The following is a 25607-nucleotide window of genomic DNA, read 5'->3' as shown; positions in this document are numbered from 1 at the left end:
GGAACCAGGTGTCTCATAGGTGTGGTGTGTCCTGTGCTCCGCTCCTTGTCTGACTCCTGCGCACACCAGGGTCTCCCCCACTGCTCTCCTCTGCCTGCACACCGGGCTCAGACGAAAGCTGCGCTCTGGTTATGGACCTTCCAGGTGGCGGCTGAGACCCTGCTGGCCCCCCACTAAGGATATGTGTGTCCTCTGTCCCCAGGGAGGGGAGCGGCACGCCCAGCAGTGACAGAGAAAGTGATTTTCTCTAATCTGCAGAGCATGTGGGGTGACAGCTTGGGGGGACACCCTGGGTTTCACCTGAAGGAAGAGGGCTACAGAGTGACTCTTCTGGAGTGCTTGCTGCGTGCCAGGCATGCAGGAATCTGCTTACTTTAACCATCAACCCATTTTACAGAAGAGGAAATGGAGGCCCAGAGAGGCTTACATGGATTCCCAAAATCCCAACCCAAGAGGTGGGTCTTGTTTAATTATGATCATTTCCCTTTACAGAAGGGGCAATTGGGATGCAGAGAGGAATGAACTTGCTGGGTGCATGCATATGTGGGCTCCCGAGGCTGTGTTTGGGCCTCTTTATGATGTTGGCTTTGGGGCATTGGTTAAACACTCAGGCTGTTGGGTCCAACAGATCAGATTCAGATCCTGGCTGTCCCATAACCTGGCAGTGCCCACCTGTAAGCTATGGGATCTCACAGAAGCTGTATTACTGCACTGATCAAATTCACATACCCTACACTTGGGCTTGCGTGGGACTCACACGGGTTGATGCAGGTAGATTAAACGCTCCCTGGGTAGCTGTTGTTATTAACAATAATCAGTGTGCCCCGTCTCGGGGTGAGGGTGCAGGGTCCCACTCCAGGTGTCTCCACAGAGTTCCCTTTGCACACACACACACACACACACACACACACACACACACACCTTGGCGCTTCTCCACCAAGATGCATCTGACTGTTGCTGGCACCCGCCCATGCCAGGCCCCACAACGCCGGTAATTCATTTTCAGGAAAAGCGCTCAGGGCAGCCTTGGGTATTTAATTGGCTTTGTGGAACCAGGGGTTGTGTCAGGATCTAAAAATACCCAGTTCATTTCCTTGTGTGCATCCGTGAAGTTTCTAAAGACCCGCGCTGGAGAATCTGACAGCCTGCAGAAAATGCGCTCTGGCTTTGACCTCTGGCGGCCTCTCTTTGAGCATCGTTGTGTGGGGATGAGTTCATTTTTCCACCGAGCGGATTCCATGCAATGGCTGTGGGCATTAATGTAGCAGGGATTAAAATCAGGTCAACAGGACTGAAAATAAATAGCTCTTTAACCTGAAGCAGGCAGAAGTGGGGCCAGCGGGCAGCCTCTGCCAAGAGTGTGCTTTTCTAACGTCAGCACGGAGTCCCCAGGGGCTCGCGCAGGGGAAGGTGACCGAGGACAGGCCAGGAGGGCTCTCCTGGGGCGCAGGGGAGTCTGCTGTTGTGCACATCACTGGAAGAGCAGCCAAACGGCGTCACTGTGACAGTAGTGGCAGTGACTGGCTGTCATCGCAAGAGCTTTGACCCGGTCCCAGCCACTGCACGGAAACAATCTCACACATTATTTTAATGAGTCCTTGAAGTATTTTATCATTTCAGCCAATGCCCACGATGTGTGTAATTATCTTTTTAATTTTCCCTCCACTGAGTGAGCATTAAATACCACTGATCTGCCTGCTGCGTGCCTGGCAGGGTACAAGGCGGCCGTGCCATGCTAGCTCGTGCCATCTTCACAGCAGTGTCGTGTTGTTATTGTACAAGCTGACTTCCACTTACACACAGGGAAACTGAGGTTCAGAGAGGCGAGAGGACAGGCCCCAAACCTCCCCCGTACACACTGCAGGGAACACTCCAGGCCTCCAGCACCGCCCCATCCTGGGCCCGTGCAGCTTTCCTGCAGGTCCTTGAGCTCTGGCCCCTGCCAGGCCTGTCCCTTTCTGGGATGGCTTCCCTCATGCTCTGCCTCTGGCCTGGCCCAGGACAACCCTGGGGCTAGCGACCGCAGTTGGCCACAGGACACAGTTGCTGCCAGCTCTCTGTGATGTCATCTGTGCCCCCAGCCCGACGGGCAGCCGCAGGCCCATGGGGCACTGGAGGCCTGTGAACGAGCAGGCCTCGTCCTGCAGGGCCAGTTTCCCAGTGGGTGCCGGGCACGGTGCAGGGATGTGGAGCCAGCTGGCCCTTGCTTCAGGCTTGAGCTGCAGCTCTGGGGTGGGGGTGGGTTCTGCTCCTCAGCATTGGGTTGGATCATTAAATGGGAAGAAGAAGCAGCAGCCCATGGGACCCTGAGATCGATCCCGCTTGCCGTGCTGGGTAAGAATCTAAGCAAAGCCTGCTAGGCTCGCTATCTGGGATGGGGTCAGAGCCCCCTAGGGTGGTCTTCAGATAGGGAGGCAACAGAGGAGGAGACCCCCCCAAACAACACAACAAGGCCAAGTTTCCTGAGTTGTTTGTGAATTACAAAAATAGCAAAGGAGAAAGGAAATTACAGAATCACTGAGGGTCTGTGACACGCCGGGGCCTGTACTGGGTCACCTGCGTTAAGATGTGAGGCTCAGAGAGGTTAAGTTATCTGTCCAAGGCCACCCAGATGCTTGGCAGTGAATGCATGTCAGAGGGAGCTCCGTAGCTCCGTGATGGGGTCTGAGCAGGGTCGATCCTCTGCCCACCCTTGGGAGAGCTGGAATCCACAGGAAACCCACCTGCTACTCCTGACTGCTCCAAAGTGTTTTACTACTGCTTTTTCAGGGGCAGCACTCAGTTTGACAGGTTGGCCTGGACATTCGTGTTGGAGATAGTGATAGATGCCAGGATGTGGACAGGATCCTTGCCTCAGGGGCATAACACTAGTGAGTGTGGGTCCAACATCTGGGGCGCCTCTGATTCCACGGATGCCCGTGGCCACTGAGTCCTTCAGCCCCAACTTGCTCCTGGGGCTGTGGTGGGAGAGGGCAGGTGACTTGCTGATGCCAGGGTAAGGGCTGGTGCTGGCACCATCCGTTCCTGGCCTCCGCAGCTGTGGCTCTAGCCCAGGGGGTATGTATCCTCTGCTGCTTCCTAGCCTGCTCTGCTGCTGTACTTCCGCGGTGCGAGCCCCAGGTTCCTGGGATCTGTCTGCGATTCCAAGCTCCCTGGCAAGCTTCCGGGCAGCTGCCCTAGCTGAAGGAGACTCAGGCACCCTCCCTGCAGAGTCTGCACCCAGCTCTTCCCCGCAGCCCCTCCTCCGCCCTGCGCTGTCTTCCCACCGAATCCTCGTCAGTAGCTTCATTATTTAGTGAACAAAACGCACAATTTGGAGGTAACTTCATTATGCTTAATTGTACCACATGGATGCCAAGAGGGTTTTAAAAACGATGATTGCTCATGAGTTTCCTTGTGGAAACACTGTCAACACAATGACTTGGGAAGTGAGCATGTGTGCCTGACGGCTGCTCCCCCGTGAATGTCACCCCTCTGCAGGAAGGAGTGAGAGGCGGGGTGGAGGGGTCTGACTCGGTGTGCTTGCGCTCCTCGCACTGCGAACGCCGATAGCGGTTTCCCAAATTAGCAGCACCTCCTCAGAAGCACGAGTTGGCACCGGCCTGGTGCCACCACTGGAGGAGAGGGGTCGGTGCTCCTTGTACCTGGCACCTTGCTGTGGCTGCACCAAGGAGTGGCAGCAGCTCCCGTCTGTTATAATCCCAGGGAGCCAGTGATTGCCAGTAACGTTTTGTGAAGGGAAAAAGAGAACCGGCTTGTCTGCTCTGACTCAACAGGAGACCACTAGTGTCTAGGGAAGGGGTGCTGCGGGGCTGGGATCCCCACTGCTGGCAGCTGTAATGCTTTTATCAGAGCCTCACCCATGCTAAGAAAGCCATAGCACATAGCTGGGCCGCACGGTTGCGTCACTGGTGCCTGGGTCCCGGCTTCTGTGAGGCTGAAGCAGCCTCCGGGCCCTATGAGGCTCAGAGCCACCTCCAGGGCAGCCTGGGCAAGCTCAGAGCTGGGCACCAGTCCTATGCTGCTGCCACGGGCCCGTTCATGTTTCTTTTGGATGCAGAAGTGGTTTTATGACATGGAAGGGCCCACTGTCACCTGTCTGACGGGGAGCATTGACATAGACCCCAGGGAGCTCAGCTGGAGCTTTGTCCTCGCCTCTGGGCCAGCGCTGTGCTCTTGAGCTGGGAGGCCATTTGTGGAAGGAGAGGGCATGGCCTGTGCAGAGGTAGGGGCTACGGGAGGACGGGCAGGGTGGGGTGAAGCAACTCGTGTCTCAAATACACGCGGCTGCCGCCACCCTCTGACTCTCCACTCCTGCAGGCCGCCAGCCGTGCTAAGAGACTGGTGTCCCCCTTCCTCCGCATACCTCCCGGAGGGAGACAGTGGTACCTGCCGAGTGGAAGACCTCAAACCGACCCCAGCCCCAGAAATCCCACACGGGCATTTGCTGCTTTCTTTGGCTTTTCATGATGAAGTCATAGATAGGCGCCCTCCAAGCAGGTGCTGTGTGCTCACCGCCATCCTGCCACTGGGCAGCTCCTGGGCTTCTGGAGGGGTGTGTCTGCGCTGAAGGCCCAAGAAGAGGGCTCCTCACGGGGGATGTGGTTCTAGGTGGAGCCTGACCATCGTCCTTGGCAGGACGTGGGCAGTGGTGCTACCGGTTACGTCACCACCAGTGTTGTCATGGTTACCACTACTCTTGTCATCACCAGCACCACCACTGTCATTGCCATCACCGTCACCACCACCATTACCCCCACCAGCACCACCGCCATCGTAATTAGCATGTGCGTCACCATCATGATTACTACCATCTCCATCATGGTCTTCATCAGCACTGCCACCATCGCTGATCACCACCGTCATCACCACCACCACCTCATCGTCACCATAACCACCATCACTGTTAAGGTTTAGACCCAAGATGTTCCCTCAAGGTCTCGTGCGTTTGGAGGGTGGCTGGCTTGTGGTGCGCTGGACTCTCAGCGGTGGATTCACGCACCGGTGAGCTGAGTGGCCGGATGCACCGTTAGGGCGTGGGCCGGGCTGGAGGCAGGTCACTGGGAGGACTTGGAAGGGTGCTCTTGTTCCTGGCTGGCTCCTCCTCTGTCTCTCTGCTTCCTGGCTGCCGTGGCGTGAGCAGCTGTCCTCCACCCTGCACTTCTACCCTCTGTTCCTGCCTCGTAGCCACGGCCCATGCACTAGAGCTGTGAGCTAAAGTAAACCTCTTGCCCTTTAGGTTGGGTATTTTGTCTCAGGGACAGCAAAACCAGTACAATCACCGGCACCGCCGCCTCCTTCACCACCTCTGTAATTTGGAAACCCTTGTGCAGGCTGGCGTTAGACTCCAGGTCCAGCCCAGGTCTTGCTGGTGGTAGGTGTCCCGGGCCCCTTGGGGAGTCCTAGGCAGGTGGCCTGCCACTTGGCAATGTCAGGGCCCCCTCTGGACAGGGAGCTGCATCTGCCTTCTTGGCGATGTTCTACTCTTGCTCTCTCACTGGGGTAAAAGCAAGGTGCTTGGCACTTTCTCTGGGGCTGTGTGTAGGGTCGGGGCATGGGGACCTGTCTGCAGGTACACTGGGGGTGGGTGAGCAGGCCTGCTGGTGTCTGTCCCTGGGGGTGCTCTGTCCCTTTGGTGTTTCCTCCTCCTGTTTGGGGCAGCACATGGGGACTTAGCAAAGGGGTCAGGATGCGGGCAGGACTTGTGACTTTTCTTTCCCTTTGAGACTGGTTTGCTTTGATCCTGCTACAAAACTGAATGAAAATTGGGGCAGTGAATCAGCTCTGCCTTGAGTTCCTGCTCTGTGCTGCTGGATGTCGTGGGGACTCCCTGGGCACCTGGCCCTGGCCCTGGCCTGAGTTCAAATCCCTCTTGGTCACATCTTTGTGGCTACTTCCTACCTCTGTGCCTCTGTGGTCTGCTCGGTGCCTGAACGGGGCTGCTGCTGGGCCCCGGGCTCAGCTTGTGCCGGGCACTGAGCTCAGTGGGCACAGTGTGGCAGAAGTCAGAGTCAGGTGGGGACGAGGGTTGGGCTCTGCCAGCTGAGCTGGCAGCAGGGAGGGCCACCAGAAAGGGTCTGGTTCACTGGCATTTTGAAAACACAAGAGCTGGGTGTGGTGGCACACACCTGTAATCCCAGCACTCGTGAGGCTGAGGCAGGAGGATCATTGCAAGTTTGAGACCAGCCTGGGCTACAAAGTGAACAGAAGGCCAGCCTGAACTGCATAGTGAGACTCTGTCCCCCAAAAAGAGAAGAAAACAGAAAACACAGCATCGACAGTGGCACAGAGGACAGAGGTGGGGGCCCAGGTGTCAGCATAGCTACGTAACATTTTGGGTATGCAGGGGACGCAGGACAGCGCAGGACCTTGAGGGCACTGAGGGTGGGGTTGGGGGGTGTGTCTGGAGCAGGATCGGAGCTCTCGGCACCCGGGTGGCAGGGTGCAGGCTGAGGTGGGTGAGGTTCCGGATGTCTGGTGCCATCAGGAGTTGCACCCTGGGCATGGGGGTCAGTGGCTTTCAGATGTCCTGATGGCCCGGGCCTATTTCCCAGCAGGTCCTTGGAGAAAGTGCTGGTGTTTACAATGGGGACGGGGACCCTGGAACTGATGTGGGTTGAGGGAGTGCCCCCAGCTTTGGACACTGGCTTTGAGCCCTGGGATCCCAGTGTGCGGCCGGCTCCGGGCCAGCGGCACCCAACAGCTGCAGTTGGTGACCATGCTTCCGCAGGTTGTGCCAGTGCTGATAAGCACACGCGATAAGGCACTAAAACTGCCCTAGAGAGCACTTGGCCACCTGGGCAGGGTGCCCTGTACGTTCACAGCCACCCCTTCCGCCAGCCTCCCTTGGCAGGGACCGGGGACGCCCCTGTGAGGGCTGGGCGGTCCCCGGTGCAGAGGCTGTCAGTGTGGCCGGTAGCTCTGGGAACAAGACCTGGGCTCTTGGCCTTGATTCTGTCACTGTGATGTCCGTCAGCACAGGGCCCACAGTTCTGGGTCAGAGGCAGGGGCAGAAGCTGGGCTGGCCAGGAGAAAGATGACAGAGGACTGCGGCCCTGCTCTTCTCTCTCTCCTTTTTCCTTCCCTTTGTTCCTCCCCTTCCTCTTCTCTCCCCTCCACTTAATCCTGCTCCCCGCCACTGGCACCGGCAGTGCTGGTCCACTCTGACCCTTAACTCTTCTCACTCTGCTGCCCTCAGGCATGGTTTGATCAGGGCATGTGTCCCTCCTGGGATGTCCCTGGTGTCCCCAGGCAGCTGCTGTGTGCTGGCCTCTCGCCCCTTGTTCCCTCACATGACCGGTATCTGGCAGGTGATATGGTCTAGGTTTGAGCCCCAGAAAGCGTCTTCCTCCATGGTGACCACCCTGGATCAAGCCAGGGCCATCTCTGCCCACACGCCAGTCACCTCCCGAGGGCCCTGGTCCGCCCCCTCCCTCCCTCGCTCCCTCCTGTTCTTCCCTCACCCTCTTCCCTGTCTTGTCCTTGTACCTTCTGTTTTCTCTGCCTGAACACCCTTCCTGCTGATTCCCAGCGGCCCAGGTCGGGCCCAGGCCAGCGGGAAGCCCCTCGAAGGGCTCAATCCTTTTCCAGTCGGGGAAGCCAGGGCCCAGATGCAAAGATGCCAGGGAGCGACTTGCACGTGTGCCCAGCAGGTTTGTGGCAGGTCTTCTTGGCTGGGGACATGAACCTGAGGTCACAGACGTGATCTTCCGGCAGGCGGTAGTTCAGGGCGCGAGGTTCCCCAGCGAGACCCCAGGTGTGGGAGGTATCACAGGTCTTGGAGAAGGCCCAGGGTCTCCTCTGAGCCCCGAAGTACAGGTCCACGGCGAGGGGCTGGGTCTGGCCTGGCCACACCTCGAACCCTGCTTAGTGGGGCCACGCTTGCCGGGCTGGTGGCCCTCTCCAGTGTGTCTGGAACGGGGAAGGCCGCAGATGCACGAAGGACCTGCGCTTGAGTTTCTGTCTGCCACTTGCTCCTGTGCGACCGTGAGCGAGTTGCTCAACCTCTCTGAGCTGCAAGCTGAGGGCCACAGTGGATGCTACACCTCAGCCGGCGCCTTGGTCACGTGGCATCCTCGGAGTCCCACCTGCCCCTCTGGCTCGGGGGTTGGGGGCGGGGCGAGCGTGGCAGTGGCTGTGTCTGCTCACACGGAGAGCCGCTGCCAGGCCCCGGCGCCAGGCTTGCTCTTGGCTCTGACTCTGGGTGGGAAATTTCTCACTACGGGGCAGTGAACTCGTGTATTGAATTCACGCAGTTTATTTTTAAGTAAATTCGGGGAGGGATGAAAGAGAAAAAGAGGCACTTGGAAGAAAGTTCCCGCGGCATAGTGAAGGTGCTGGCAGGGGCCCAAACGCCGACCCCAAATCCCAGCTCCAGCTCTGGGGCGACAGACCCACCCCCGCCTCCCACTCCTCCCCGGCCCTGTGAGCCGGTTCCCAGCATGGGTGGACGTCCAGGTGTCCTGGCTCTGCTCTGCAAATCTTGAGGCCTTGGAGCTGCACAGACCCCGTGGGACCCTTTCTCCAGTACAGGGCTGGTGGCCAGCGCTGGGTGTGCCTGGGTGCCTTGTCCCCTGGTCCTGGGCGGTGATGGCCGTGGGGTGAGTGTGTGGGATTTTGTTGGGTAATTTTTACTTTTGTTAGCAGCCGCTTGCAGTGCACCACGATCGCAGTCCTCACGGGGAGTTGGTGTGGGCACATAACACATCTTCGTTCTTCTCAGCCCGTCCTTTCTCTCCCCTCTTCCCTGTCTTCATCCCCTTCTCATCTGCAAAAGCTCTCTCTCACTGTCTCCTGTCATCTGTCATTTCTTTTGCTCGTTAACTTACTTATGCTTTGAGTTTCTCATGTAAGAGAAACCAAGCGATATTGAAGCTCGTGTGTCTGATTTATGTCACTTACATTATGGTCTCAAGGTACATCCATTTCCCTACAAATGATGCAAGTGTCCTTCTTTATGACTGAGTAGTACTCCATTAGGGCAGCTGCCTCTTGAGGCCACCCCAGGGGTCTGCTCCCTGGAAGCGGCTTCTCAGTGTGGAAGTGGCCACAGACACCAGGGGAGGGAGACTGCAATGAGTGTCCACTGTGGCTCGCCCTGCTCCTCTAAGCTGCTCCCCTGCACAGATAGGAAGACCGAGGGCAGGGAGCAGAGGAGCTGTGTGATCTGGACAAATTAATCCTCCTCCCTGAGCCTCAGTTTCTGCACAGTAAAAGCGGGGTGATAATAGGAAGGTACATCCGTGCTGGGCAGGGGAGTCAGCTGAGCAGCCCAGGGCCAGTGCTTCCTGCCCTGCTCCTGGGTGGACATCTCCCCTGTCCCCCAACTCACCACCAGCTGCCCCAGGTACCCTGGCTGTCCCCCTTCAGACCACTCAGCTTTGACGGGAGTCCCAGCACCAGCAGGGCTGAGATGTACTCAGGGTCTCCTCGGAGTCCTCCCTGGCTGGACGTCAGGCTGGGCAGAGTGCGAGGGGCCCTGAGCTCCCCGTGCCGAGCGGGCAGGGGCTATACTGGGACGAGGGGGGGCGGCCCCATCTGCCGAGGTTGTCTCCGTCCTCTCGGGTGTCAGTAGTGGTGAGAAGCTGAGATGTGCTTTTGCTCGAGTGCGGCTTTCTGTAAAATCCTTAGAGTCCTTAGCAGTTGGCTGGCGACTTTTCATTGCAAGTAGAACGTGGATGCTATGAGAACTTTTCCAAAGGAAACTAAGGCGGCAGCGTGGAGCACCGTTCACTCCTGCAGAGCCCTTCGTGGCCACAGTGGACGTAGGCAGTGTCCCGGGGCCCCACCCGGCCCGCCCGGCGTCTCCCCAGGCCCACTCGGTGTCCCTGGCGTCCGCTCTGGCTGGACGCACGTGGCTTCCCTGCCCCCACTCAGATCTTCCTTTGTACACGTGCACAGACCTGTCGCTTCTTCTTCTCACTGTCTTCTGCTTCGTTCTTTCTCCCTCAGCTCACATCCCAGCTGCGCCCCTCGTTGCCTGGGGCAGCCAGTGCTGGTCGTGCAGGACTCACCGCCCACATCACGAGCCTGCAGCCAGAGCTCACCTCTGCCTTCCCTCCCCAGCGCTGGGAGCTGCTGGTCCGCCATTTATCCCGGGGTGCACGTGCTTCGCGCGTCCCGTCAGGGCGTAGATGTGTGTCAGGGCGTGCTTTGTCCTCTCCGCTGAGGAGGAGCTGCCCGCAGGTTTGGGCATGAAGACCCCCACGGGGGCTGCCCGGTGCCCAGTAAGCAGGCAGGGTGCTCACTCTCTGCGACCGGGAGTGCATCTGAAGTGGCTCTGCGCTGTCCTCCTGGAGGACTGTGCCTCACTTGCCTGGTTTCCATGGTGACGTCCGTGTCCCACACAGCCCACTCTTCCCGGGGATTATAAATTCATTATTGCACACTTAGGTCTCGCACTCCGCCTCACTGTTTCTGGGTTTCGGGGTCTTGATAGGGCTCTTCATTTATTACCTGATGAAGAGAGGAGCGCAGGGAGCCGGAGTGTGGGTTATTCCTCTCTCCCCGGGGCTCCAGGATGGCTGTGTCCACAGCAAAGCAAGCTCTCAAGATGCCTGTGTTGGCGGCTTGGAATCCCAGGGTCCCAGGGGCCAGGTTTGAACCTCCTGTGGATGAACCCAGCAGCCAGGTCCCCAAGTCCTCCAGACCCCAGAGCCCCGTGGAGGTGGGTGGTGTGAGAACCAAGCTTTGCCGTTAGCTCACTGTGCCCTGTCGAGCTGTCACCCAGGACCCACCTGCCATGTCTCAGCCAAGGACGCGGCATAGGAGGCCGCCTCTCTGAGCCTCAGTTTCCCTGTCTACAGGCTGGCGATTGTGACAGCTCCTCGCTCCACTCTTGGGATGACTACGAAAGGTGACCGAACTAGGCACGGACATGGGGGCGGCCCTAGGAAAGCTGGGCCCTGGTGGGCTGGTGAGGGACCAAGAGAAGGTGCCCAGCCTTGGTGGCGGGCAAAGGAGGGGAAAGAGGATGGGTACGGGTGGCCCGTGCTGAGGGTGAACAGAGGAGACGGAGGGGCTGGGTTGGGGATTTCAGGGCAGAAGCAGTGTGGCATGGACGCCTGCCCTCTCGGCCTCGCTGCTGCAGCCAGTTTGCCCTGGAGCTGGGCATTCCCGAGGCCAGAAGTGGGGCGGAGGGTGCACGTGAGCCTGGCGTTCACCAGCTGGGGGCTGAATGCACTAGCGATGATTAGTTTCTTTTTTAAAAGTAAGGTGTATTGAGGTCACATTTGCATGTAGCAAAAGGTACCTTTTTGAGTTTATTGCTTGATAAGTTGTGATAGCAGGTGCAGTCACAGCCCTGGCACCACCATCAAGATAAAGAATGCCCCATGCCTTGGGCATAGCACTCACCCAACCCAGGAGACCCTGGATCTGTGTTCCACCCCAGAGTCTTGCCTTCCCCGGAGTGACACCAATGGGATCACCCAGCGTTGCTGCCTGCAGGTCTCTTCTTCGCTTACTGTGTCCGTGGATTCTCCGTTGTGTGTACCCCAAGTGTGCCCTTTGTGGCATCGTGTGTCCTCTGCTGTACACTGGAGCACGTTTTTGTCCATCCCTTCCCCAGCTTGAGAGCATCTTGGCTGTGTCCAGTTTTTTCCCCTGTGATACATCAGCTGCGGTGAACTTTTGTGTATAGCACTTGTGTGGACATCTACTTTCGTTTCTCTTGGATAAACACCTCGCAGTGGGATGGCTGGATCATATGCTAAGTGTACTTTTTAACTTTATGAGAAACTGCCACATGCTTCCAAAGCAGCAACACAATTTTGCAATCCCAAGAGCGAGGCACGAGGGTCCCAGTTGTTTCACATCCTTGTCAGCTCTTGGTATTGTCAGTGTTGAAGTTTTAGCCATTCTAATAAATAGATGGGGATGACTGATATCTCTCTGTAACTTAATTGTCATCTCCTTAATCACTAAAGATACCAAGTATCTTTTCGTGTGCACATTTGCCGTCTGCTCAATTCCTTTGGTAAAGTGAATATTCAATGTTAGGGCCAATCTTTGTTACATCATCGGTCTACATATTAGCTGATCACCAGGGGCCTTTTATATTCTGGATTCGAACCACTTGTACTCTGAAAACATTTTCTTTCAGTCTGTGGATTGTCTTTCCCAGTTTTTAGCTGTGTCACTGAAGCCTAAGATTTAGTGTAGAAGGATTGAATCTGTTTGTATTTTTCTTATATCATCCATGCTCTGAGTTATCTGAGGCTCTGGCTGTTGAGCACACAGGATTTTTGTACCTGAAGTCTTCAGAATTTACAAGTAGATCTAGGATCTATTCTGAGTTGCTTTTTGTCCAGAGAATGAGGTAAGGATCGAGGTTGTCTTTTTGCAAAGAAATGACCAATTGATTGTTCATTGAAAACACTAAAGTTGGGTGAACTTCGTAGGTATAGGAAGAGATATGGGGAGTCTGTTGGCAGAAGGACTGCACTGGCTCCAGGGCACATGCTGCGGATGCTGAGTCACCCCAAGCCCGACAGGGAGGACAAAGGCTGTGCATTGTCCTTTGGGCTCCAAGGCTGGATGTCACCATTGCTCTGCCAGCCGCTCCTGGAGCTATGGAAATCAGTTGCCCCGCTGGCAGCAGTGACAGCTGTCACCCGGGGTCATGGGCACTGGTTTCTGAATTGAGCTGACATAACCTGCCTGCTCTTCTGTCTTTATCCACCTTCTAGCCAAATCCCCTTGCTCTGTGCTAGGTTCTGACCCTGTCCTGCCCTTCTTAGGGCCAAGGCTGGAGGTGGAGATTCTAATCACCAAGCAGCCCTTGCATCTCCTCTGCAGAGGGTATTTGGCGGTGGCCTTTGTAGCATCTGCATTGCTTCCCTGACAGGGACATAGGCTCAGAGTCCTGCAGTTTCACCCAGCCCTGCTTTCACCTCCGCTTCTCACCTGCCTCTCACCTGGTGGCCAGGGAGACCTCCTGCAGGTGGCCCAGAGCTGGCAAATCCTGTGGCACGCCTGGCTCCTCCTTGGTGACCTGGCACATGTCTCGCTGCCTCACCCCCTGCATTGCTGTCACCCCAGTGTTGCCTGTATCCCCACCCCGTGATGTGGAGCTCTCTGCTCTGATCAAGGGAAAACAGCCTCAGGTGCTTGTCTGTGAGTGTCCCCGAGCCTGGGGTCAAGTGTCGGGCTACAGAGTTATGGGAAAAGGTGTTCAGTATTTATATCAGTGTCTTGTTCAGAGGTTTCACGGACAGTTCTGGAAGTGTCAAGCCCAGCCCAGTGGAAGGGGCGGCAGCAGCTGGAAACAAACAAAATCAAACCAAAACGCATGCACAGTGCCGCTGTAGACACCCACCCACACAGTACCTCGTGAGAAGGCTCTGCAAGGGCGGGGTGCTGCCGGAATCCCGTGTGCGAGGTGTGTGGAGGCACAGGTCTTGCTTTAGGGGACAGGGCTCCCCCAAGCTGCCTTCGCAAGCCACAGGCTCCCGGAGCCTGCACAGTGAAGTGGGGGTCACAGTACCCGACCCAGGGTTGTTATGGAGATGAAGTGAGGTGACGTCTACAGCCTGGAAAGTCCCGGGCCAACGCTCAGATGTGAAGAGGGAAGCCAGGCTGTGTGAGAATTACCTGCGAGAGAGAGTTCTTGCACGGAGTAGGAGCATAGTCGGTGACGGCCGTCCGTATCTTGGTGCCGCTGTCCCAAACGCGGCCTCGCTGAAGAGACCCTGAGCCACGTCCCGGTGGAACTCCATGAGCCTTTGTAGCTCATCTGCTGGACCCGGCTCTGCACTGTTTCCCAGAAGAGGAAACAGACAAATAAACAGACTTTCATCACACATGTGGAAGTATGGGGAGGGCATGCAGTGCACGTAATGTCAAATATTTCTGCAGGTCATAGTGCCACGGATATTTTCTCAGATCGTTGTTTGTCATTTTTTCCATGACTTGTGCTTGTTGAGTGAATTAAACAGCTCCGACACAGTGCGTGGAGCCGTTCGTGAGTAGGGACTGTCTCTGGCTTGTTATTATAGATAAATAGCACAGATGAGCACACAGATCCAGCTTTGAATGTTGACAAGCGGATGTGTGAGCTGGACCCCGGAGTGGGGATGTGACGGTGGTGACGGATCAGACCTTCTGCCAAGGGTCTGATTCCAGGGGAAGGGACAGCATCACAAAACCCCAGGGCCCTGCGCTCAGCTGGGTCTCGACAGGCTTTCATCCCTGGGCTCCCTCCTGAGAGCTGCGGCCGCGTCGTGGTGTGTGTTGAAACGGTTCTGCCAAATTTGCTCCATCATTAACTTTCAATCACTGTTAATTTTAGACAGGGCTCTTAATTCAAGTTTTTTGTCTTTGTCAAGTTGATGGAGATGGTCTGTTTTTAGCCGTGACGTGGCGGCGGCAGGGCCCTCCCTCCCCTGGATGGCAGACCCCTCTCCGCCGCAGCTGGTAATGAAACGCCAAGCCTGTGATTTAGCGCAATCAGTTCGGGAAGTTTGTGCGGGGAGCCTGATGTGACAGGTCTGTTTTATAACAAGTCTCTCCAGCTGAGGGAGCTTCTCGTTGGTATTCTCAGGGTATCACGCCGCCATATGCCTGTGCCCCTGCAGCACTGTTCCGGCCCCATCCTGCCGAGGAAGACGCTTGGAGTGCACCCTGGGGAGAGCTTGTGAATTGGATTTCGGAAATGAAGATCTTGTGTTTTGTGTCCAGCAACTTAACACTTCCACCATTTGCTTCTCTCCAAATAAGCCGCGATGTACCGCGGAGCCCGTGAAGCGGGAGGTGTGCCTCCTCTCTGCTTTTCGCTTGAACCAGACGGACAGCAGCTCTTTGGAGGAGCGAGGACCGTGTTATCTGTTATAGGTATTCTTACATAAGCACAAACTGGGGAGGGTGTCAGCTCCTCATGGCCACAGAAAGGAAACCAATCTGGCTGTTGAAAGTCACCTTGGCCGAGCCACTCCCTCTGGTGATCTGCATGTGTTGGCTGCTGGTTGGGCTGACGTTTATTGTCCGAGGGGCCCAACGTGGTGATTTAGGGCATCTTTCTGGGATCCTGCCCTCCCACACTGCGAAGAGGACTCTCAGGTACCAGGCTGTCCTTGCCCCACCTCTCAGGGCTCACCGCCATCTTTCCCAGGCCCTACGGCTGAGTGTTGACCCAGGGCTGTCCACTCCAGGCTCAGGCCCTTGCTGTGTTGTTTGTCATTAGGTGGATGACACCTGCCCTCGTCTTGCCTATTGTCCACATGGTCACGGATTCATTCTCAGCATTTTTACTTGAACTTGGCTGAGACAGCCAGCGAAAGAGAGCCACTTAGCCAGGCAGGGTGGCGCGTGCCTGTCATCTCAGCTACTCGGAGGAGGAGGTGGGAGGCCTGCAGGTCTCAGCCCAGCCTGAGGGATGGAGAAGGGGGTGGGGGGAGAGTCCAACAGGGATCAGGGTCCCCTTAACTCGCCAGTACCGTGCGTACCCTGTCTTTGTTTAATCTGCAGCTGGAACGCCTGATCACACACATCTGAAGCGGGAGTGTAGGGTTATCTTGACACCCTGTTGCCTCCCAGACCTGTGCTTGGGATGGTGGATACCAGGCTGGAGGGAGCCAGCTCTCCCTGTGGACTCATTTAACAATGTGGATTCTTTAAGGAGCCGCAGGCATGTTGTCATTTACTTCCCGGTTCACTGGATGCAAATGTGCCATGAGCTGGAGCAACTTGAGCCCTGGCTGGGGGAAGGAGGGATGTCAGGGTTGCCGTGGGGGGAGGGGAGGGTGGCCAGGGCAGGGGCAGACACAGCTTGGTGGTCCGCGGGCGGAGCTGGGGCTGATGGGGAGGAAAGAAGAGAACAAGTCCAGCTACACATGCAGAGGGCTTTCTGGAGGAAGGGGTGCCCCATCTTGTGAGGTGTGCAGGTTGAAGGCCCATGCCTGGGGTGCTGGGCTGAGGGTGCCACATGGATGAGACTTCTCCACCCACATGTGAGCTCCATGTGGCATTAGTTTCCGCTGCACACAGGTATCGGGGTGTCCACTTTGCAGGGGGGCCTCCCAAGGCCCAGGGCGATAGGCCGCTTGCCCACAGCTGTGTAGCCAGGTGAGGCTGCGCCTGCCAGACCCTGAGGTTTTTGGGGTCTGTTTTCTAAGCAAACACAAGGCCTTGGTACAGGCCTGTTGCTCAGCCTGCAGGACTTCCACTCCAGCCTCTCGGAAGGCCCTGCGTTCCGCCCAGCTCAGAACACACACCAAGGATAGCTGCAGACGCTTTTCAGAAAGTGCCAAGTGTTATTTTAAAAATGGTCTTCTTAAAATACTTAGTCTCAGCCAGTCAGAGGGAGAATGGAATGACTTTCTCCCTCTGGCCGCTGGCTTCCCCTCTCCAGTCTGCAGGCTTCCTTCCGTCTTCCCAGTTGCCTGGGCCCAGCTGAGAGCAGATTGGAGGACTCCCAGGCCCTGAGGTTTCTCAGCAATGGTCCTTTTCGGAAACAATTAGAAAGCCCAGAGAAAGGCCCAGAGCGCCCCGGCTGCTGCCTCCAAGACGTCTTTAGTGACAGCCTGGGATCTGGGGCTTCCCTGGGTGTTCTCCGCAGTCTGGCTGTGTCTGAGAGCTCTTGCTGCTCGAGTCGCTGATCCCGCCTCTGAGCCCAGGAGGGGTCGGGCCTTAGGCAAGCGGCATTCACTTTGGTGTCGGGCGATGAGCTTGGTTGTCGACCCTGGCCTCGTGCGGAAGGTGCAGGTGTTGAGTCCTGTCGGTCTCACGGATGTTTACTGCCTTGCTGGAGCTGTGTGTGTCCGGTGGTTGGCTCCCTGTCACGGGGCTCCCGGCGGAGATGGGAGGGAAGCTGGTGTTGGGGTTGCTGAATCCAGACAGGCTGCCTGTTTTCTGAAGTGAGGTGCTTCCAAGGCAGGACAGGGCATGGGATGGCGCTGAAGCCAGGGAGAGGAGGCCTGCCTTGTCTGTACTGTCCCCTGCTGCCGTAGCAGTGGCTTGGCCTGCTAGCGTGCCTTGGACTCTGTGGCTCCCTCCTGACACTCCAGGGCTGCCCTAGGCCGAGTACATCTCAGGCAGACTATTGCTCTTTATGTTTGCTGTTACCTTCTAGGTATGACAAAGAGCCCCCGTTTCCTCATTCCTGACAATGAGGTGAAGTTTCCTATTTAACCAAAAGAAGCCCATTGATTAACACTGTGTTCATCGGCTTCCCATCCCAATAACAAACACCTGAGATCATCAGCTGCAAAAGACAGGGTTTCCTTGGGCTCCTGGTTTTAGAGGCTTCGGTGAGTGATGGGTTGGCCTCATGGCTTTGGACCTGTGGCAGGGGCCATCATGGCGGAAGCCAAAGTGCTCAGTGCCTGGCAGTGAGACAGGAGGAAGGGGTGGGCCCAATATCCCCTCTAGGTCACACCCCCAGGAGCCTGGCTTCCTCCCACTGGGCCCGCCCTCCTAAAGGTGCCTCCTGAAGGGGCTCCTCCTCCGCTTGTTCCTCTTCCTCCTGTTCCCCTCGCCCTCCTGCCGGAGCCAGCCCGCATCTGTCCCCACTTGCAGGCTCCTCCACTCTGACGTGACAGTGCTGTTTCTGTGACAGTGCTCTTTCTGAGGGGGACTCTGGAAGGGGGGACACATGGCAGGGAGGGGAGACTGCGGAGCCCGGGAGGGATTTCTGGTTTAAAACCAGGACCACGGTCTCCAGCCACCTCCAGGAGGTACAGGCGCGTCTGATGTGAGGAGGCTCACAGCAGGGACACCGCGGCGTATCCAGGAACAGATCCGGGGGCCGCCACTCCAGGCAGAGGCTCGGGAGCAGCGTCAGCCTGAGTGGAACGGCACACACACAGGAAAGGATCTTGTAATCTCATTAATAATTTTACTCCCAGTGACTATTAACGGGAGTGATGGATGAAATTAAAATTGAATCAGGTTGGGGGAAATGGAGAGTAAATAATATTTTGAGGGACGGCCGGGTGGGAAAGTCTGCCTCGACCCACCTATTAAAATACACATCGTCCCTTAAACAGGCAAGATGTAAAAATGCAATTTTCCATAGATCAGGGACACTCATACATTTATTTTCTGCTGACTGATTTTGATTTATGGGGCCTTTTCCCAGCTCCGTTCCCAACTCTCCTGTTTGAAGCCTTGGTTTCGCACATGGGGAGGGGTCGGGCGATGGAGCACAGGGCCTGGTGATCTCTCTTCTGCACAGCCTGAGGCGAGACCCTCACATCTTCCTGAGGGACAGCTCGGGGTGGGAGGGAGCAGGGGCTGTGGAGAACTGGGGCAGTTGGGGGACCCCTGCATCCCTCTTCATCTGGGGCAGCCCTCTGCAAATGAGTCATCTGGGCAGTAACCCAGACTTGGAGTCAGGCAGTCCCCAGGGCCCCCCAGCCCTGGCAGTTCTTGGCTGTTACCTTTGACAAGCTGAACCTCAGTGTCCTCACCTGTAAAATGGGTTCATGCCAGCCTCCGTGCTGGACACAGACTGAACAGCTTAAAAAAGAGCAAGTCAGCGTCTCTCCCTGACAGGCTGGAGGTCGCAGAGCATGGTATCAGCCGGTTGATTCCTCCTGGAGCTCGGAGGGCGAATCTGCCCCAGGCTTCACTCCTGGCAGCTCAGGTTTCCAGGGAGCCTGGCTCTCCTTGGCTATTGCACATAGTGCTGGCCTCAGCCTAGGCTGCACTGTGCCTTCAGTTTTATGTCTCCTACCAGGGTCCCATCATGGGATTCAGGGCCTCATCCAGGACCACCTCCTCTCGGGATCATGAACAGTATCTGCAAAGACCTTCCCCAGCCAACGTCATAGTCACAGGTTCTGGGCGGTGTGTACTGGGGGCACCGTTCAGCCCACACCACCCGGGGTCTGTGGGACCCAGAGACAGCCAAACCCTAACCAGAGGTGGGGGCAGGCCCCAGGGGGCCCGGGAGTCTTCCAGGCAGGAGTCCCTGAGGTGAGTGGGGCAGGGGGCCCAAGCTGGAAGAGGAAGCCAGGGAACACAGGCTGGAGGCAGGCACCCATCTGTCCTGCCCGACTGGGGTGCTCCACGTCTGCTGCAAGGCACGGGGCCCCTCCCACCCTCTTGGCCTTCTGGCCATGTTCCGCTGGTGGGTCTGTGAGCTCGGCGATCGATCATGCCGAAGGTTGTGTTGGTTGGACAGGGACTCCCCAGGGATGGTGAGATATGGCCACGCCGCCCTCTGAGACTGGAGCTGTAAACCACTGCTTTGCAAAGCCAGGGAGGTCTCACAGGGATCTCGCCCCAGGCTGCTCAATCCCACAAGGTGTTTGACAGCCCGCAGTGTGGCCGGAACTGCAGCTCTGCACGCATGGCGAAGCCACGGAAGCCACACGGGAGCCGGCGGGTGTGGGTTTCCTGGGCTGGCGGGGCCAGAAGCGGGCACACGGGTTTAGTCAAGGCCGGGACCAGGTTTCCCCGGCCGGATGGAGGCGCTCTTTCTCCAGTGATCCTTACGGAGGCGGGGCTGTTCCTGCATGGACACGGGCTGTGCTGTGAGCTCAGCTCGATGCCCGGCCTCCACCTCGGGGCTGTGTGATCTGCCACAGGCAAACCTCCCCCTCTGTGCCTCAGCTTCCCCCAGAGGATGAGGGCTGTGGGGGAGGAATGGAAACGCCCTGTCGGCTTGCGAGGAGGAGCTCCGTGTTCTCTAATAAGGGGGTGATGGCGACAGCAGACTTGGGGTGGGCTAGATGGTGAGATCCCGTCTCAAAGGACAATGACAGTAGCAATACAGCATAACAAGTTGCAGAAATAGGGCAGCAGAGGGCTGTGTGCGCTCCTCAGCTTCCCCAGTGGCGCTGTTTTACAGGACCGCAGGGCGGGCGCGGAGCCCAGCACCCCTCAGGTTGTTGGCTGCCACTTGGGTCTGGCTTGGCCAGCTCCTCTGTGTGCACCGGCTCCCTGTCCCTCCCTGAGGAGAGGGCTGCAAGCCCTGTGCCCAGCCCCTGGCAGAGCCTGCTCCCCCCCTGTGTGCTGTCACTCACTGTCCTGGGCGGGCCGCCTCACTGTCTTGGTAACAGCTCTGAACTGGGGTCTTTCCAGCCGCCGCCTCTGTGTTTGCAGAGACCAAAGCTGTCCGTGTCCCCAGCTGTCCCAGCTCCTGGCAGCCTCAAGCTCTCGTGGCAGAGGGGACGGGCAAGGAGTCTGTACAGGTCGCAGGTCCAGCAGGGACACGGCAGGCAGCAGGCACCGCTGCTCCTGAAGCAGGGCCCCCGCTGCCCAGGCCAAGTGGCCAGATGAGACTTCGTGGGAAGAAAGGGATTCTATTTCGGGCCTGGCATCAGAGGGCCGTGAGGCATCCCCTGGGGGCTGCGCCTGTTTCTTTCCAGCCACCTGGGCACCTGGGAAGCGGGTGCTGTCCTTTGTCAAGCCTCCGGCATGGGCAGGACCCCTGAAGGCAGGAGCAGACTTGCCCTGGCCGCGCCGGGACATGGGATCCACCTCCTCCAGTGTGCAGATGAGACACTAGAAGCGGGGGGCAGCCCCTGCAGGAGCATCCCCCCAGCGGGGCTAGTTCTGAGCCCACCTGCCCCCAGAAATGGAGCAAAACACTGCAGCTCCTGGTGGCTGCAGGCAAAGCGGCTGTAAGCAGGCCAGCTACCTGGGCTGCAAGCCCCTGGAAGGCTTCCTGGGAGCGGCCCACAAGGAGTTTTAGCTCCTGAGCGGGTGCAGGATGGGGTCAGGCCCAGCAGAGAAAGGGGGACAGGCTCGGAGGTGAACAGTGTACATATGGCGGCAGGGAATACGTAGAGCGTTTGTGGCTTTATTCATAAAACCCACATCACACAGAGTAGTCCAGTGTGTGCAGTCACGTGACTGGGACTGCTGGTGGCTCACGGGAACAGCAGAGCCTGTCCCTCATGTCTCACGGAGACGACACTAAGCCCAGCCCCAACCGCCCACCTCCCGCAGCACTCTCGTTGCCAGACCCTAACCCCAACTGAACCCTGACCACACCCAGTTCGTAGAACTCCATTCTCAACACTCATCCCCACCTGACACCAACCCTAGCACTAACTCTGGCCCTGCGCACCCTAAACCCAACCCTAACCCTAGCTTTAGTCCTAAGCCCTAACCCTCACCCCAACTCTACCCCTAACCCCAAGCCTGACCTTCAACCCCGGCCCCTAGGGACTTGCTCTCTGTGGACACACTGCACCCTGAGCTCATTCTGTCTACACTGCCTGTCTAAGATGCGAAGTGACTTGTGGGCGTGGAGCCAGTGTTCCAAGGAGTCCCAGCCAAAGGGCCCAAGATGGGGGCTGGGCACTGTACAGAGAAGGGGGCTGCTGTGGGGACCCCAGCTCGCTGAAGGGTGGCCCCGTGCTCACGATTACAGCTTTCTGGGCATTTGTGGATGCTGAGTTTGGAGAATGCAGGGACACCCACAGTTTTGGGGCCCGAGTGAGTGTGGACAGGACCAGGATTGGCTTCCTGGGGTGCGTGAGGGACCGTGGTGCTGACCGCAGCCTTGCCCTAGGAGGATCTGCACCTTGCATGCTTCTGAGCCCCGTGGATGCCCCCGCTGCCCCTCAGTGGTCTTTAGCAGAGGTGTGCAATCCCTCTCCCTGGTAAATAAATGCTGAATCGATGTCTCTTAAATGGAATCGATTTTTTCCTGGAGGAGGAGTCTCAGAGGAGCGGGGCCCCTGCTGAGCCCGGCCTCCTTCCTGAGGATGGTGTGGGGAGGGGCACGGGTGGCACTGGGGTCCCAGGAGCCCCTTTGGCTTCTGGAAGCCTGGGAAGGGCACCCTGGGGTGCTGTTTGAGAAAAGGCTGCAGCCTTGGGCTCAGGCCCACATGGTGTGAGCCCAGCTGTGCTGCCCCTTGGCCTGTGGTGGCCTTTGCCCCCTCCTATCCCCTCTGCTTCTGCCCTGGGCAGTGGGATGATGGTGCCAACCTGCTGGGCTGGGTGAGACCCAAGTGCACCAGGGGTCTTGGCCTTAGTCTACCTCTCTTTCTGGGGTCAACTCTGCCCCCTGTTGGTGAGTCAAATCCCGGTCAGGGTCAGGGTGTCCCTCTAGAGAGGGGACCAGCTGGAGTGGCTTCTGTCCCACCGAAGGACAGACGCCTGCTCCCTGGGCTCATGCCTTAGCTTACCCTTGCTGATCCAATCCCATTTCCTCCCAGGGAGCAGGGCTTGCTTCCAAGCAGCCAGCCTGGGCCATGCCTCCTCCATCACAATCAGAATCCACACAGGGTCTTCTCTGGGGGAGGAAATGGGCATTTATTGAGCACCATCTGAATATCTTCAACGGTTACTGTTCTCCTGCTGGGACTTGGGCGCTACTGGCTGGTATGAGCATCTCTCTCCTGGTCCAAGGCCAGGGAGAAAGCCATGCTGGAGGGGAGGGCAGCCTTGCCCACGGGGTCCAGGCACTGGTGGCTCTGTGGCCTGTGGCACACACACACGGGCACACATCCACACCTCCAGCTCTGGAGGGCAGAGCAAGCAAGTCTGCAAAGGGTCCACCCTCTGCTGCCTGGCCACGGCTCTAACCAGAGCAGCTAGGCTGACCCCAAAGGACACACAGAACCCCACAGACCCGCCAGCCAAGTGCATCCTTCCGCTCCTCAGAGGCGTCCCCCGTTGGAGTTGGAGGTGCGGTGGTCCTAAGGGCAGCCCTGCGGGGTGACTTCCAGAACAGCTCCCTGGTGGGTGTGGCATTGCTGACTCTGGGTCTTTCAACTTCGGTGTCCTGCAGGGTCCTTTGAAGGAGGGGATGCAGAGGGCACACGATATGGCCCTGCAAGGTGCAGCTGTCACCCACAACCTCACAGCTGCATGGGGTCACCTTCACAGACGGTCCTGTGGGCCGAGGTCCCCGGCCGCATGCCTGTGCAGGGCTGCGTGAGGCGTTGTCTGAGGCGTGGAGTGGCACAGACGAGCATTCTGTGGTCACTGTCATCACAGAGGTTTGGGGGAGACCTGCCACTTCCTTGCTGCCCTTCAGCACCTCTGCTCAGGACAGCGTGTTGAGCACAGAGAGGCAGGGGGCCCTGTGGCGGGTGCGAGGAGTCGGGCTGGCTTTCCAAGCTGGGCTCAGCTGATTCATGCACCCGGCTGTTAGCATCCAAGGTCGGGCTCTCCTCCGCGCCGCGCCTGGCTGGGGCTAGGAGATCCCAGGGAGTAGAAGCTGGGTGTGGCCTGGGCAGGAAGCCTCATTGTCCCAGAGCCTCAGGACCACAGTGGGGGCCACCTGCTCTGTCCAGCGCCCTGAGGGCCTCACTGCCTGGGTGATGGTTGGCTGCAGGTGGAGGGCTGCTGGCCAGACCTGGGGGATGGTGCCCCAGGAGGTCCCAGCTTCTGTGTGTCCCTCGCTGAGAAGGGGGATCATGGAACCTGGGGACGGTGACAGACAGCAAAGTCACAAGAGCCCAGCTGGGACCCAAGAGGCTCCTGGCCCTGCCGTGGGCTGTTCACACCGAGCCTCGGTTCGCTCAGCCGTCTCATGCAGTGATGTGGGATGGGGAACATGGGCTCGGGATGGGATGGGGGTGGCACCCGGCGCCGTGAGCCAGTCTTTCATTACAAAGTGAGGACAGATCCCGGCACTGCTACCCTGGGGCGAGGAGGACCGGACAGGAGTTGAGACGCTGATGACAGACAGTAAGAAGTGACCGCCGGGGCCTGGCCTCCCTCGGGCAGGGTCGTGTCCCCCCCGCACCCGTGGCTCTGGGCCATCTGGGCGGGATTCCTGGGGTTGGCGTGGCTGCTGGCTTTGGCTGGGCAGAGGTGGGAGGGGACCCTCGACTTGGCCGCATGCTGGTACCCCACCCACATTCTCGGATCTTCTCTCACCCAGATCAAAGCTCCTGGGGGAGATGTCATTTCCAAGGCTGTTGGCCAAGCACCCCAGAAGGGCACGGCCCCCTGCTGTTCTGTGAACCCGCCGCAGCCCTCCTGGAGACGCAGGCTTTGTGGAGGGCGGCAAGCAGCCGAACCGGCGTCCAGGCTCAGGGCGAGTCTCAGCTCTGCGCCTGCTGCTTGGGTGGTTTTGGCAAAACATTCCGCACTCCCTGCTTGTTTCTTTATCTGCAAAACGGGGATGAGAGGAAGAGCTTTCTCAGGGGCTTCTGGCACGGGAAGGGGTACAGTGGATGAGCCCCATAACCAGTGCCGCGCACAGCAGCTTGGGCCTTGGGTCCCCGAGAGCAGGCGACCGAGGGTTCAGAGGGATGTTTACAGAGCCAGGGGTGGAATCCGGGTGTCCGACCCACATCAGGGTCCTTCCTGCCTCCGTAGCAGAGTGAGGGACTGGCGGGGCTGCCTGCTGTCCAGCTGCAGTCCCTTTGGTTGGCTTCCTGTTGCAGACTCAGGCAGGGATGACCCAAATCCTCGGGCTTGGGGACCCTAACTACCATTCAGCTTACATTGCTGGGTTGGTTCCAGCAGAGCGACTCTGCCCCCCGCCCCGTGTGGGGAGGGGACAGCATGTCCTCCTGGTGGAAGGAGGTGACCATGATGTGGGACTGAGGCTGGGGCTGGGGCGGTGCCCTATCCCGCTTCCATGTGTTCCTTGTTCTTGAGACGAAAGCACCTGGCTACTTTCCTACAGGGGGTCTGAGTACTGCGCCTGACAGGGGACACGGAACAAAATATGGTCTCCACCTGGCAAGCAGGGTCCCTTGGGACAGCGTGGGGGTGGGGAGGGGGCTGGGATGAGGGGAGTTTGATGGGTGCTGGACCCATGTAGGGCCCTTCCTGCAGGCTGAGAGCAGAGGGCTGAGCAGGCGGAGCCCGGAGACGGGGAAGAGGGTCCCAGCCGGCGCAGAGGCCAGGCCTGCTGGAGTTGCCAATGAGAGGGTGGGCACGGCTGGCAGGAAGTCGTCCCAGACTCCTTGCTCAGTCATCATCCCTGGCCGCAGAGCTGGCCTACGTAGCAGGATTTCCCAGATGAGCTCGCCTCCCCGGGGCCAGCTTCCAAGCCCAGCAGCCCGCAGCAGCTGGGGAGAGTGCCGGGGAGAGGACGAGTGCCCATCCGTCCCCGGAGGCCCTGGAGCGGAGCCTGGGCCCTGGCTGATGGAGCGATGATTTCATCTTGGATGGTGCCGGATAAAACAGACTTTGAGGTTCCTTCCAGCTGTCACGCTCTGGCTCCATGAAAGCCTCTCTGGGGACAGCGAGACCATATAAAATATAAATCAATAGGTTAAAAATACCCTTGTCCCCTACCTGTCCAGGGCCTGTCACTCCACTGCCTCCTCCATCTCCAGAGGCCCTGGTTTGACTTCCGCAGACTGGGAGCTGGGAGAGAAAATCGCTTTGTTCCCGAGTAAGGCAGCGCCACCTTGCCTTGACTGACAAGGCCTCGCTTTTTTCTTTTCTAATCATCCCTGCTTCTCAGCGGCACACTGTCCCGAATCGGCTGACATCCTCTCCTCCCGTCTTCCCCACTCTAATCGCCGGGGAAAGGGCGACCGCTGAGGAGCCAGGCTGCTGGCTGCGACTGCAACACCCCTAGTCTGAGCACCGGGCAACCTCTGCTTTTTCGGAGAAGCCAGAGGGGTGGAGATGGCCAGTGTGGTGACCCCAAATTAACCAGGCTAACAGCCACGCTGGGAGCCCGAGAGGGCGTCCTGTTTTACCTCCCGGGGTTCCCATGGCAACGGGACCGTTAGGAA

At 58.2% G+C, this 25607-nt stretch overlaps 1 protein-coding gene and 1 long non-coding RNA gene across 2 annotated transcripts in view; one reads left to right on the top strand and one right to left on the bottom strand.

The window, feature by feature from the left end:
• The window catches only part of Sorcs2 (sortilin-related VPS10 domain containing receptor 2), a gene marked incomplete at its 5' end in the record, with an annotated part of 336999 nt that overhangs the window by 114315 nt on the left and 197077 nt on the right, over positions 1-25607 (top strand).
• On the bottom strand, positions 22200-25554 carry LOC102014161. Its single transcript, XR_264505.2, has 3 exons — positions 25159-25554; positions 23785-24018; positions 22200-23325 (listed from the first exon to the last, which is right to left on the bottom strand). It is a non-coding gene; the product is annotated as an uncharacterized LOC102014161 (long non-coding RNA).

Source organism: Chinchilla lanigera, unplaced genomic scaffold (genome assembly GCF_000276665.1).
Source record: "Chinchilla lanigera isolate Chin_1 unplaced genomic scaffold, ChiLan1.0 scaffold00113, whole genome shotgun sequence".
Lineage (NCBI taxonomy): Eukaryota > Metazoa > Chordata > Mammalia > Rodentia > Chinchillidae > Chinchilla > Chinchilla lanigera.
This window is presented reverse-complemented; position numbering and strand designations above follow the sequence as displayed.